Here is a 12822-nt window from a genome sequence, read left to right on the forward strand (position 1 = left end):
GTGGTTGAATTCCCAGTTTTTCTCTAATATCTATCTTCTGATCTGTAGTTGACCTTCCAGCACGAAAGCCGCATTGGTAGTCGCCTAGAATATCTTCCGAGTATGGTGTGAGTCTCTTTAGCAAGATAATTGATAACACTTTATATGATGTGCTAATAAGCAATATGCCTCTATAGTTTCGAAATTGTTCTTTGTTTCCTTTCTTATATATGGGAATTATAACGCTTTCATTCCATTCTTTAGGAATTTTCTGTTGTTGCTATACTCTCAGAATGATGTCATACAATTTTTGGTGTAAAACGTTTTCTCCTTTCCATGGGAATTACATTCTTTAACTTTTTGTTATAATAATGAGTCCTAAATGGAGCTTTGTTTTTTAACGCACTTTAGGATACTCGTTCAATAAAAACTTCATTATAGAAAAGACTAAATAAATTATTGTTTTTTGTTTAAACACTTTAAGACACATTTTTGTTAATCAATAAACAATACAAAATAAAAAATAAGAATTGTTTAGATTATCTGTAAAATACAGTATAAAGCTTTTCTTTTTTAATGAGTATGCTAAAATTATCTGAAACATTAGATAATTTTACAAACTTTTCACAGTTTTGAAATTAGCTTCACTAGATTCGGAACGCCAGCGCCAAGAAGATTCGGGTCACTGGCCGGATCAGCAGATTCCAAGTTCAAGAGTAAATTCACATTTCATTTAATTCCTCGGTTCGATTAAATCTTGTAAAGCGAATACGATTTTATTCTGGGAAAATTCAACGTATATATTTATTAAAGTAGAAATATATTTATTAATTTGTTATAATGGAAAAGCGTTAAGTACTTTAAATTATTTTAATTGAATTCTATTTTCTGACTTTAATTGTGGAAACAATTGACTACCATTTTCACGTGTTACTTTTGTTGGAAGGGAATAACAAATCGCAAATCAATAACTGTTTTTTGTAGACAAATATATTTCGAATCTTAAAGAAAAACTAAATATGGTATAATATAAATATAATACTTCTTCTTTTTCTTCTTCTCGTAGCACTACAACCCGGGCTGGGTTTTGGCTGACTGCACAACTTGCTTCCATCTTGAACGGTCGTCCATAATAGTTGGACCAGTGGGTAGCCCCATTGTTCTTAGATCTGACCATATATTGTCTCTCCATCGCATTTGTGGAAGTCCTGAGGGCGTTCTTCCTGTGGGGGCTTCCTCCCATATTAACTTGGCAAGGCGGTTATTAGGGAGTCTATGGACATGGCCAGCCCATCTTAGACGTTGGGATTTAATCTCTTGGACTATATCGCATTTGTTCTCATTCGGTATTGGTTGCTATTAATGTCGTGATAAGGCCCAAAGATTCTTCTGAGGATTTTCCTCTTAAAACGTCTAAGTTTTCTTTCAGTTTCTTTGGTCAGGGTCCACGTCTCACACCCATACATGAGCACCGGTCTAATCACCGTTTTATATATTCTAATCTTTGATGTTAGTGTTAGGCTTTTAGATGTAATAGTATTGTGGAGGCTGTACATACATCTGTTTGTTTCTCCGAGATATTTAAAACTCTCGACTCTTTCAAAGTTATATGGGTCTATTGTAACATTTTGCCCTATTCTCGTCCCTTTTGTCTGTTGATGCACATGTATTTGGTTTTCGCTTTGCCCTTAAACCAATTTTCTTTGCCTCTACCTCTAATTTGTTAAAAGTCTCCTTTACATTGGTGACTGCGTTTCCCACAATGTCAATGTCATCTGCGTATGCTAGTAGTAATTTTGGTCCATTTACTGTCAGTAATTCTGTTTTAAGTTGTGCTGCCCTTACTACTTTCTCCAGGATGATATTAAAGATGAGAGGTGACAGCGGATCTCCTTGTTTCAGGCCACTGCCTATTTCGAAAGAGTCTGTTACCTATCCGTACTCTAGATCTCCAGCTATTCACACATAACTTAACAAGCTGGATAAGTTTTTTTTGGAACTGAAAGTTCTGTTATTGCATTTTACATCTGATCTCTTTTAATGCTGTCGTACGCTTGCCGGAAATCTATGAAGAGATTTGGATGGATAGTTCTATTGAATTCCCATCCTTTTTCAAGCAGCTGTCTTAGAGTAAAGATCTGATCTATGGTCGATCTATGTTTTCTGAGGCCGGCTTGGTATTCCCCTATGAAATTTTCTACAAACGGTGTCAGCTTACTTAATAGGATGTTCTTAGTAGGATACTTAATAGGATAAGATTCCGTATGCCGTATTAAGTAGGGAGATGTCTCTATAATTAGAGCTTTTGGTTTTTTCCCTTTTTATGGATGGGGATTATTACACTTTCGTGCCATTTTGTGGGTATTTTTGCTTTGTTCCATATAAGTGTTATTAGTTTGTGTATTTGTCTATGTAGAGTTTCACCTCCGTAGTTAAGGAATTCAGCCAGTATATTGTCAAAGCCTGGAGCTTTTCGTGTTGTTTCATTTTTATCTGTTTCATCTATTTTGTAGTCCTCTACCAGTAGTTCCACCTCAGAATATATATTTTCTCCATGTTCTTTCTCTTGATGTATTTTAAGTAAAGTCTTGAAATATTCTTGCCATGTTTGGAGCAGTGCTTTTTCATTTATTGTATGAATATAATACATTTATCTCAAATTCCAAATAAGCAAACTTTCTGCGTTATTTTTACGTGATCTTGGTTACTCTCTAATCAATGTTGGCCCAAACTATTTGGGTACTTTTCGCACCCTCAATGCAAGACTGCAGTAACTCAAAATTTTATGAAAATGAAGTGATTATGGAATTCGATTGTAAACATGCATATCTATCCCCTGTAAAACTTTAGTAACTTTTAAATGCTTAACCTGCTAAATATTACAACAACAATAGTTTAACTATTTTGCGTTTTTGTACATAAGTTCCGTGCAAAACTGTTGTAATTCTAATGTAACAGAGTTACTAAAAACAACAACAGTTGTACAACAGTTTTGCACGGAACATTGCAATGGTTTGGATAACAAGCAATGAAAGACACGAAAAAAGTAAGATATTTGTTATTTTAATATCTATATCTGTGGTGTTTAATTTTAATATACAGCATGCCTACGTAATCCATTAACGGTCGAGACCATTAACAAAGATTTATAAGACCAATCTATTCATGTAAGTTTTATGTCCTTTGTGTGACATTCGTGTGCTGGCCAGAACAAAAACTTTAATCTGATATGTCGATATCAATATCTTATTTTAAAAAAATATGTTAAGGTTATAGACCATAAGTTTCCGGAAGTAGGACATTTCGTCTTAGATTCTGATAGAGATTTTGGAGTAATCGAGAAAAAGCTAAGAAAAATTGAGAATTTGTTTAGTCCAGATCGGTATAGAGACATTATTCGGGAATCGAGTAAGAAAGGATCGATTGTTATCAACAAGTAAAACCACTTTAAAATATTTAAAAAATTGCAAACAATTTACATTTATTTAACAGAAAAAAGGATTCTAACAAAGAAAAAATAACTGAGGGATGAGGTAAAATGGATTCGTGTTGAAAAATATGGTGAATATATGTACAAAAAAACACTGGATCCATTCACACCTTTCCTAAAAGTAGATATCCGAAAAAATACAAAAGTTGTTACAGAACCAGAATTTAATTTACCAGTAATGGCCAACAAAACAAACACTTTGACCAAAGAAAAAGTAACAATTTAAAACAACAGTTAATTTTTGTTGATGAGGCTTATAGACATTTTTACATTATTTTGTGAAAAGCTACAAGATGCAGATATAGGCAGAAAACCAAGGTACTAAGCGAAGAACACGTTAAGGTTTCTTTGTAGTGAAAATAAAGTTTTTAAAGTTATACTTCTATACACGCTCTCCACGTTGAAATTTGTATGGCAGCGAATCTGTGAAATCATTACATATGTAAGATAATGAGTAAGAGAGAGACAGAAGATATATTTTCTCTCTCTTCCTCTCTCGAATATAAAAATGTTCCTTTTGTATATATATTTAATATTATAATAACATATATTATATATATACATATAATATTATATATATAATAAAATATTTATTAATATTATTATTTATGTGATATGTTTTGTATTATTTATTAAATGTTCATAATTATATTAGTCTTTTGTATTTCAAATAATAATCTCAATAAATCACTGTATGACCCAGAACTGTCAATTTTGAAATGCTTTTGTGTCATGTCCCTCGGTAGTATAGTAGTCAGTATCCCCGCCTGTCACGCGAGAGACCAGGGTTCTATTCCCAGTCGAGGAGGACTTTTTTAGTAATATTATTACATGGTAAATTAAACATACCTATGCGTAAGTAAAAAAAATATGTATATTATTGTCATTTTTAAATACTTATGAATATTGCATTTTAATTTGTTTTGTATTATTATATTGAATTGCAGTTGCAGTGTATTGTATTTTTATACTAATAACAAAATAAACAATGAATTTTACTGCAGAGTATGCGTAAAAAAATGTTTGCATTCAACTCCTTTCATACATATATGAAAATAAAAATATACATTTTCATCAAAATATTGATACAATCCTTCATTTACTATACTTCTATTACAGGTCAAATGTTGTTTATTAATTGTTAGTAAGTTGTTATTAATTATGTTTCTCTTTCTGCTATGTCTTATCTATAGCATTACATATGTAATGATTGTACAGATTGACTCCCAAATAAATTTGTAACGGCGAATGCGTGTATAGAAGTATAACTTCTACCGGCAGTGCCCACTGGACTGCCACACCCGTTTTTTTTATTTGATTTACTATCTTTGTAAACATTGTACCAAGAAATAGTTATTATATATTTTATTAATAACCAAGAACAATATATTGTGTTATTTTTGTTAATGGTTACATATATCCTTTATGCATTTAAACAATTTGGTACTTCTGCTATTTACTCAGTGGATCAAGGATCTAAGCACGTTTAAGTTCCAAAATTTTTCCAACCATAAATGTTTTTTTTAATATTATTAATAAATATATTAGTTTTAGGACTACCTATCCTATAAATTTAGTTTATTCAGACCTTAGATTAAAAAAAATTCTAGTATAAAAACTTTAACGTCATTTTTCTCAATAACTTGCAAATGTCGCATAGACCTTTCATGCACTTGTGTCTACAATTATCTTAAGTTATTATCTTATTACTTATCTCTGTTAAGTCTGGCTAATTAAGGTCTAGTGAAATAAAAGAATAAGAAATGCGGCTCTTAGTAGTACTGTTAACTAAATACACACTCAAATTCATACGAAATCTCAAACTAGGCAGACAGTTGGCCCAGAAAACAGTCTGAATACTATCTTATAAAAAAAATCAAATAAATTATCGATCTCTGTAGCGACCCTCAAATAATTGCTACAAGAAATTCAGCATATATCCCTTTCTAAGTTCTTTCTCTCCGATTTTATATGCCGAGGGGAATACATCAATTAGCTTTGATTGTGTACCAATATATCCATATAAGAGCCAGCATCAGATAACAAATGTGTAAATTCTTCTCTGATAAAAAAAAGTTTGTTAGAGAGTCTTGTACGAACGAGATATTGTTAAATTGTTGCTCCTTTCAAGTTGCTTCGATAATATTAAATACGTCTTGATTATAGATCTAAAAATATAATCAACATCTCCGTTTTGGAGCGTAAATTCGTCTGGAATAATAATTAAACTTTTAAATAGTTGTTAAAAAAAAAGAACCTTAGAATAATGCTGTTTAATTTCTTTTTTATTTTAAAGATAAAGTCTCATCCACCTAATGGTTATTAGCGACGTATCAGTACAATTTTACGAGAATATGTATATTACATGGCTACAAAAAAGATTTTTACAAAATAGTACTAAAAAGGTTACAATTTTATACAAAAAAAATTAAATCTCATGGAACAGGAAGAAATTCATGAATTTATTCATAAATTTCTGTGTCAATAAATTCGTAAATATCTTGGACGTAAAAATTTCTTTGACTTCAAATAAATTTTTAAATCAAGTCTCATTATTTCAGTAGTATAGTTATTTCACGAAAAATGGTTAAGTGCTTAGTGATTGCAATAAAACCCGACCGCAAGTACCCCAGCTTAGTCAACACTAGTTGAGCAGGGTAAGTATTCAGGTAAAATTGAACCTACTGTGGAGTGTCGTTATCTTGTTTGTATAATAAATTCCTGGTAATATAAAAATGATTAAAAAATCGTATAAAATTATAAAAACGATTAGAATACAGTTTATTTCATAAAGTTGTAAACATTTTAACAGTGAGTTTTACTATCAATGGTTGATCTTTTAATGACCACAATAAATTTGTTGATCGTTAAGTATTTCCTGGAATAATTCTACAGGTTCCCTCTATTCTGTATAATTTGTAAAAGTATATAAAACCGATGAGAAATTTTTAAATATACATTTTGTTTCATTTAGTGTTACAAGTGTTACCAGTGTTATACCTATTTATACCTGTAAAACAGCATTATGTGGCGTCCGTGGAAAAACATTGATGGTGCTTCTTCCAGTGTTCCAGCAAAGAAAAAGCATTTATCTGCTGATGCTAGAAAAATCGTAAAAACAATATATATAGTTCTTTACTTACAAGAGGACTTGCTGCTAATACTGCTGCCAGTGAAATATCTGATTTAACGAAAATACCTCTAACCACAGTGAAAAGAATTACATCAAATTGCATTAAGTCAAGAAGGAAGCGTAAGGATGCCTGTTCTACCAAATGTATTGACGAAAGTGATAAGGACTTAATAAGACGAAAAATTTACACAATGTACGAAGAGCAACGGATACCTACATTAGATGCTTTAAAACAACGGCTTACTAATGATGATACACACATAAACTGTAGCCGCATTAGTCTTTGGAGGATTTTGTCTAAAATGGGCATCAGATATCGTACAATTGACAAAAGGCAAGTGCTTATGGAGTCCCATCGTTTACAAAAGTGGCGTACTGAATATATAACTTCCATAAGAAAGTACCGTACAGAAGATCGACCAATAATTTATCTGTGTAACGAGTCCGTTACTTAAATAATCGTTTACCTTCTTTTTGTGACTGGAATCTTTGAATTTAATTCTAAATTAAATTCATATTAAAATATTCTTAAACTAAATATTTAAATAACTCCCAGTAAATTTTAATTTCTGATATTGGCATTAAACTGCGCCCTCAGCGGTGAAATTCTGAAAGTACGTTTATTCTGCGGCGTGTAAAATCTCAACTTGTCACTTGTTAACTGGATGTGAGTGAATAAACATCTCAGAGTAGAGCGGCTGGGAGTCCATTTTTTTTTCCCGAATTTAGTTTAAGTTTATTTTTTATGTGAAGAGCTGTTATTTTAGAAGAAACCATTTGAGTTATTTTGTTGTTTTGTACGAAGATATTTTCAGTTGGATCACCCTAGCCGGTAAGATAACATTACAAATAAATTATAAGGAAAAATCCTTCATACCATCCGCCATTGTTAGTAAAATTCAGACTTATTTTAATTTCGTCTTTGATAGGTATCTCATATATTTGATACATGTTATATTTCACCTTATTTCATTAAGGAAAAGTTTTATACCTAAATAAATTATAAGTATTAGATTCTATATCTATCTCAAATTTTTATTTCCTTTCAAGAGTTAAAGTAAACAATTATGTATTTCAATTTCATACCATTTAAACCGGCTAATATTTCTTTTTTTTCTATTCTATTTAATATAAAGATCATGTTTTCCGTTTAAAATTATCTATTTAATATATCCATACATGATAAAAACATTGTCACACCATTCGAAGGTCACTATTTACCGAAAACCATTAAGGTTTTTATTTCAATTTAAGGTCACTTGCTGACATTTTTTGTATCGCCTTCCAAGGTTGATAACCCTTGTGTTTTTCCTTAGACTTTTGTATGTACAAAAACTTGGAGTAACACAACTGTTTTTTTAGCCTACTCAAGAATCCAGTTACAAGTCAGGGGAAGAATTATTTTTTAGTTGGGGTTATACTTAATAAAGATAAGGGGAAGGAGTTTCAAGTTGGTTTTTTATGGGAAATTAAGAAGCAGTTTAAAGGGACGTATTTGTCCAATAGTACCTGATCCAGGGAATACAGGTTTGGTATCTTGTTACCACCTGAGTCCAGTTCTCCACTCTTCGAGGGAAACCGACAGGAAGAACTGACTTATTTTTTTTTATTATCATTCAATTACTTTAAATAATTTTTTTTATGTCCTCTTCAAGGTTTAACTTTTGGTTCAATTTTTAATAACAAAAACTATCCTTAATAATAAATATTTTCAATTTTTCCTAAAAAAAAAACATTTTATCATTGTAATTTAATTTAATTATTTATTGTTTACCAAGGGATGAGGTTATAACTCTCCCTTGAATTTCTCTTTGTTAGGTTATTGTGTGCACACATATCCCGGAGAATTTTTACTTAAAAACCTAAACAATTTTTGAACGAAAACTAACTATTAGTGAGTAGTATATAATTATATTTATTATTTATACATTATTTTTGGATCTAACTTTTGTCACAATTTGAAATTTTTAAGGGGTAAATTGTTTTATAATTATTCAGGGATTTTACTGTAAATATAGATAAGTTAATTGTATATAAGAGGTGATGGGTCATATATAAGTGTTTAAAATAGTCTGTACATAAAATTGGTATTTATTAAAGTTGGGTTAAAACAATTCAATATTTCAATTAATACCTATCTTTCATATTCCAGCAATACAAGATATCTCGGAAGAAAACATTTAACTTCCTGGCGCCCAACCATTCACTAGAGCAGCTTTTATTTTTTTCATCTGTTTATTTGTTGGTGGTTTTCTTGTCATTAATTCTTATATCTTACGGTCTCTGTAGGGCATGCAAATTGACCGAATCCTTCTTTGAGTGTCAAGTGGTCATTCTCCTGCATAGTCGCTAGCCAACACTTAATTCTGTTATATTTTAAAATTCATATTTACTTCATAAAATTCATATTTATTTCTTTTACATAATTTATTTCTATCTAATCCCTTCCATCTTCCGTTATTCCCCATATTAGTTCGTTGGTGTATCAAGGTGCATTTTAGAGTTCACCCTTTTGCTACACTGGATAGAGTCACCCAGACTTCCTCTAGCACAATTGTTGCTACATTAACATATTTTTGTTACATTGGCGAGCCCAACGTGGTGCCTTTTCTCAGTTCAGACCGTACATTCTGTAGTATATTTCTCTTTGCAAAATATTCTTTATTATTTCTAATTTGTTCCTGTTGCTCTTTGTTCATTTTTTTTTAACTTCCTTATTTATTTATCTTTTCTTATTAGATTTACATTTATAGGTATACTTGTATTGCTGCAGTTTACTTATATTCATATTTAAACCCTCACCTTCTTAATCATTGTGTACAGTTAACAATCTATTTTACTATTATTGAACTATAAGAATTTAATAATTTAGATATTACTATTTATATATATATATATATATATATATGTGTGTATATATGTATATATATATATATATATATATATATGTGTGTATATATATATATATTAGCCAATATTGGTGGGTTTTTATATTCAATTATTTGTTGATCATATACTTGTTGAAACCATTGTGTGTTGCTTCAAGGATTGTGTTATATTTACTTAACTTTACTTAACCATTTTAAAATTTTTGTGAATAACTTTAGGTTATTCTTGGATTGATTTTGTGGTGTGTTGTTACATATTTATTTAGATATATATATATATTTTTTTTTTAAACCTTAGATTATTCTTCGATTGATTTTGTGGAGTGGTAATACATTATTTCCTTTGTCTATTCCTTTATTCATCTATTTTTTTTTCACAATGTCTGCATTCAAGGTAGAACATTTATTAGTCAAGGAATTAGATTATGAGTTGAGAATTAGGGACATCAATATTGATGAGTCTTCCAATGTGGATTTAAAACGCAAACTATTGCGTGGAGCTTTAAGGCAAGAAGAAGGAAACAGAAGCTTTCGACAAATTTCTGCCACAAGTATTCCTTTTCTAGAGCAGCAAGAAGAGATTGATGAGACTGTGGATGATTTGGCTAAAAGGATATCCGATTTTAGAGGGACTGTCCAAGATAGCCTATACTCCAGGCTGATATCACGTCTAGCTCATGTCTCAGGCCGTGTTCATTTATTGTCGTGTTCAAATGAGGATCAGCAATCTTATAAACGCTCAATTTCAATCCGAATTCTTAGCCTAGAGGGTGAACTTGATTCACGAGTAAATCCAATTGCTACTTCAACTCCTATTTCTTCTGTCCAAGCAGCTAACTCATTTCTACACCCCAAACCTGTTCAGGTACATAAATGGGGCATTACATTTTCTGGTGAAGGTCATTATGACCAAGTAATTTCTTTTTTGGATAGGGTGGAATGTCTTCGAGTATCGAGAGGAGTAAGTGAAGATGATCTTTTTGCAGCTTCTGCTGAATTGTTTACAGGCGCAGCTTTTACGTGGTTTAGAAACAACCGCAATAATTTTTCTAATTGGTCTGATTTGGCTCAGAAACTTAAATCTGATTTTCTTCCATATTCTTTTCAAGATGACCTTCTAGACCAAATCAAAAATCGTAAACAGAAGCCAAATGAGTCTGTTACGATGTTTATCAATAACATTTTGGGTATGTGTAGTCGCCTTGAGACTCCTCTAACAGATTCTGCAAAAATTAAGATTATTCTAAAATGTCTATTGCCTTTTTATCACCAGCAATTAGCTTTAGTAGACATCACCAGTATAGCAGACATCACCGAGAAATGTAAACGTTTGGAGGAAACTTTATCTTGGTCTTCTCAACCTCCCACCACTTCCAAACACTCTTCTGACTCTTTCGGTCACCAAAATCCTTTTAGGCACCGTTCTTGGCAATCTAAGGGCCCTGAGCGTAATATCTCAGTTGTAAGTTCTGTAGTGTGCTGGAATTGTCGTGAGTCTGGCCACACTTTTTATGATTGCGGCATCCCTCGTACCCGTATTTTCTGCCACGGTTGTGGTAGGGAAAATACCCTCAAACGAAATTGCTTTAAGTGTTCGGGAAACGAACGATCGGAGGTCCGTCCCCTGAGCGTTTCTCCGTCCACACCCCCATCAGGGAATCAAACCGTTACATCAAACGAAACCACTGGTCCAACCACGTCAAGTCACCCAAACCCATCTTCCAGTCGGAAAGGGAAAGGGGTTGTTCAAAAAAAAACCAACACACACCACACCAAGTCATTCCAAGAAGTAACTTCTCAATATAATACATTTGATTCGCATAGATTATCTTCCCCAAATATCTTCCCAAATCTTAGTAATAAACATAATAGTAGCAGTGTAGTAGTTCCAGTATCTATACCAGAGTCTACCACAATTCAGGAGGATTCTTTTATTTCTGATTCTTCTTGTTTGCCTATTGCATCCTCTGATTGTGTAGGTAGAGATAATAAGTTTAGTTTAGTACCACTTAAAATTTTTGATCAATCAGATAATAATTGTTTTGATTTGAATTCGCTATTAGTGAGAAAACATAATGATAATAGACCTTATCTTCCTATTAAGATTTTAGGACAATCTTGTTTAGCTCTTTTAGATAGTGGCTCGAACATTTCTGTGATAGGTTCACATTCATTAACTTTACTGAAAAATGCTGAGATTTCTATTATGCCCATTTCTTCTCTGCAAGTGTCTACTGCAGATGGTACAGTTCAGTCTATTACAGGCAAATTTGAAACTGAAATCACAGTAGCAGATTTATGTAAACAAATTACATTCTATATTATTCCTTCAGTTCAGAATTCTATAATTTTAGGTATGGACTTCTTAAATGCTTTTAATAGCACACTAAATTGTTCTAATTTTTCCTTTTCGATTTCTCAATTTAATCTGTCCTTACTTAGTGCTATTCAGGATTTTACTAGTTTATCTAGTTTAGAACAAAGGCAATTAGAGAATATGATCTCTAAATTTACAACCCTTTCGTCAAAAGACAAATTAGGTCGTACATCCTTAATATCTCACACTATCGAAGTGGGAGATACCACACCTTTTAGACAATATCAGTATCCTATTCCTCAGGCTTGGCAAGTTGACTTGGAAAAGGAAATTGATTCCATGTTAGAGTTAAAGATCATTGAACCTTCCACGTCTTCTTACTGTAGTCCTTTGTGGTTAACCAAGAAAAAAGATGGATCTTTTAGGGTTTGCTTCGATGGTCGAAAGTTGAATAATATTACTACAAATCGGGATGCTTATCCTATTCCCCGAATAGACGTCATTCTAAGTAAACTCCAGAATGCTAGGTATATTTCTTCTATCGATCTATCTAAAGCTTTTTTACAGATTCCTTTGAGTGAGGAAAGTAAAAAATATACAGCTTTTGCAGTTAGTGGGAAAGGATTATTTCAGTTTGTCACTATGCCTTTTGGTCTTGTTTCAGCTCCTCAGACAATGTGTCGTCTGATGGACTTAGTCATTGGTCCTCAGTTAGAGCCCTATGTTTTTTATTATTTGGATGACATTTTGGTTGTCACTCCTGATTTTTCTCTTCATATGGAAATTTTGGATAAATTGTTTTTACGTCTCAAAGAGGCTAACTTAACTATTAATTTAGATAAATGTCAGTTTTGTCGTCCTAGTCTTAAATTTTTAGGATATGTAGTCGATAGTAAAGGTTTAAGGACTGACCCTGATAAAGTTACAGCTATCAAAGATTTTCCTATACCTAAGAGTACTACTCAAGTCCGTAGGATATTAGGCATGTGTGGATATTATCGTCGGTTTGTGCCGT

General features: G+C 31.9%; 1 protein-coding gene and 1 long non-coding RNA gene across 5 annotated transcripts in view; both read left to right on the plus strand.

The window, feature by feature from the left end:
- Nucleotides 1-12822, plus strand: part of LOC140441207 (G-protein coupled receptor dmsr-1) — a 553187-nt gene that overhangs the window by 291288 nt on the left and 249077 nt on the right. The window lies entirely within an intron of this gene.
- LOC140440570 (uncharacterized) lies at nucleotides 7236-8716 on the plus strand. The gene is made up of 2 exons (XR_011950868.1): nucleotides 7236-7434; nucleotides 7965-8716. It is a non-coding gene; the product is annotated as an uncharacterized lncRNA (long non-coding RNA).

This window comes from Diabrotica undecimpunctata, chromosome 5 (genome assembly GCF_040954645.1).
Source record: "Diabrotica undecimpunctata isolate CICGRU chromosome 5, icDiaUnde3, whole genome shotgun sequence".
In the NCBI taxonomy this organism is placed as follows: Eukaryota; Metazoa; Arthropoda; class Insecta; order Coleoptera; family Chrysomelidae; genus Diabrotica; species Diabrotica undecimpunctata.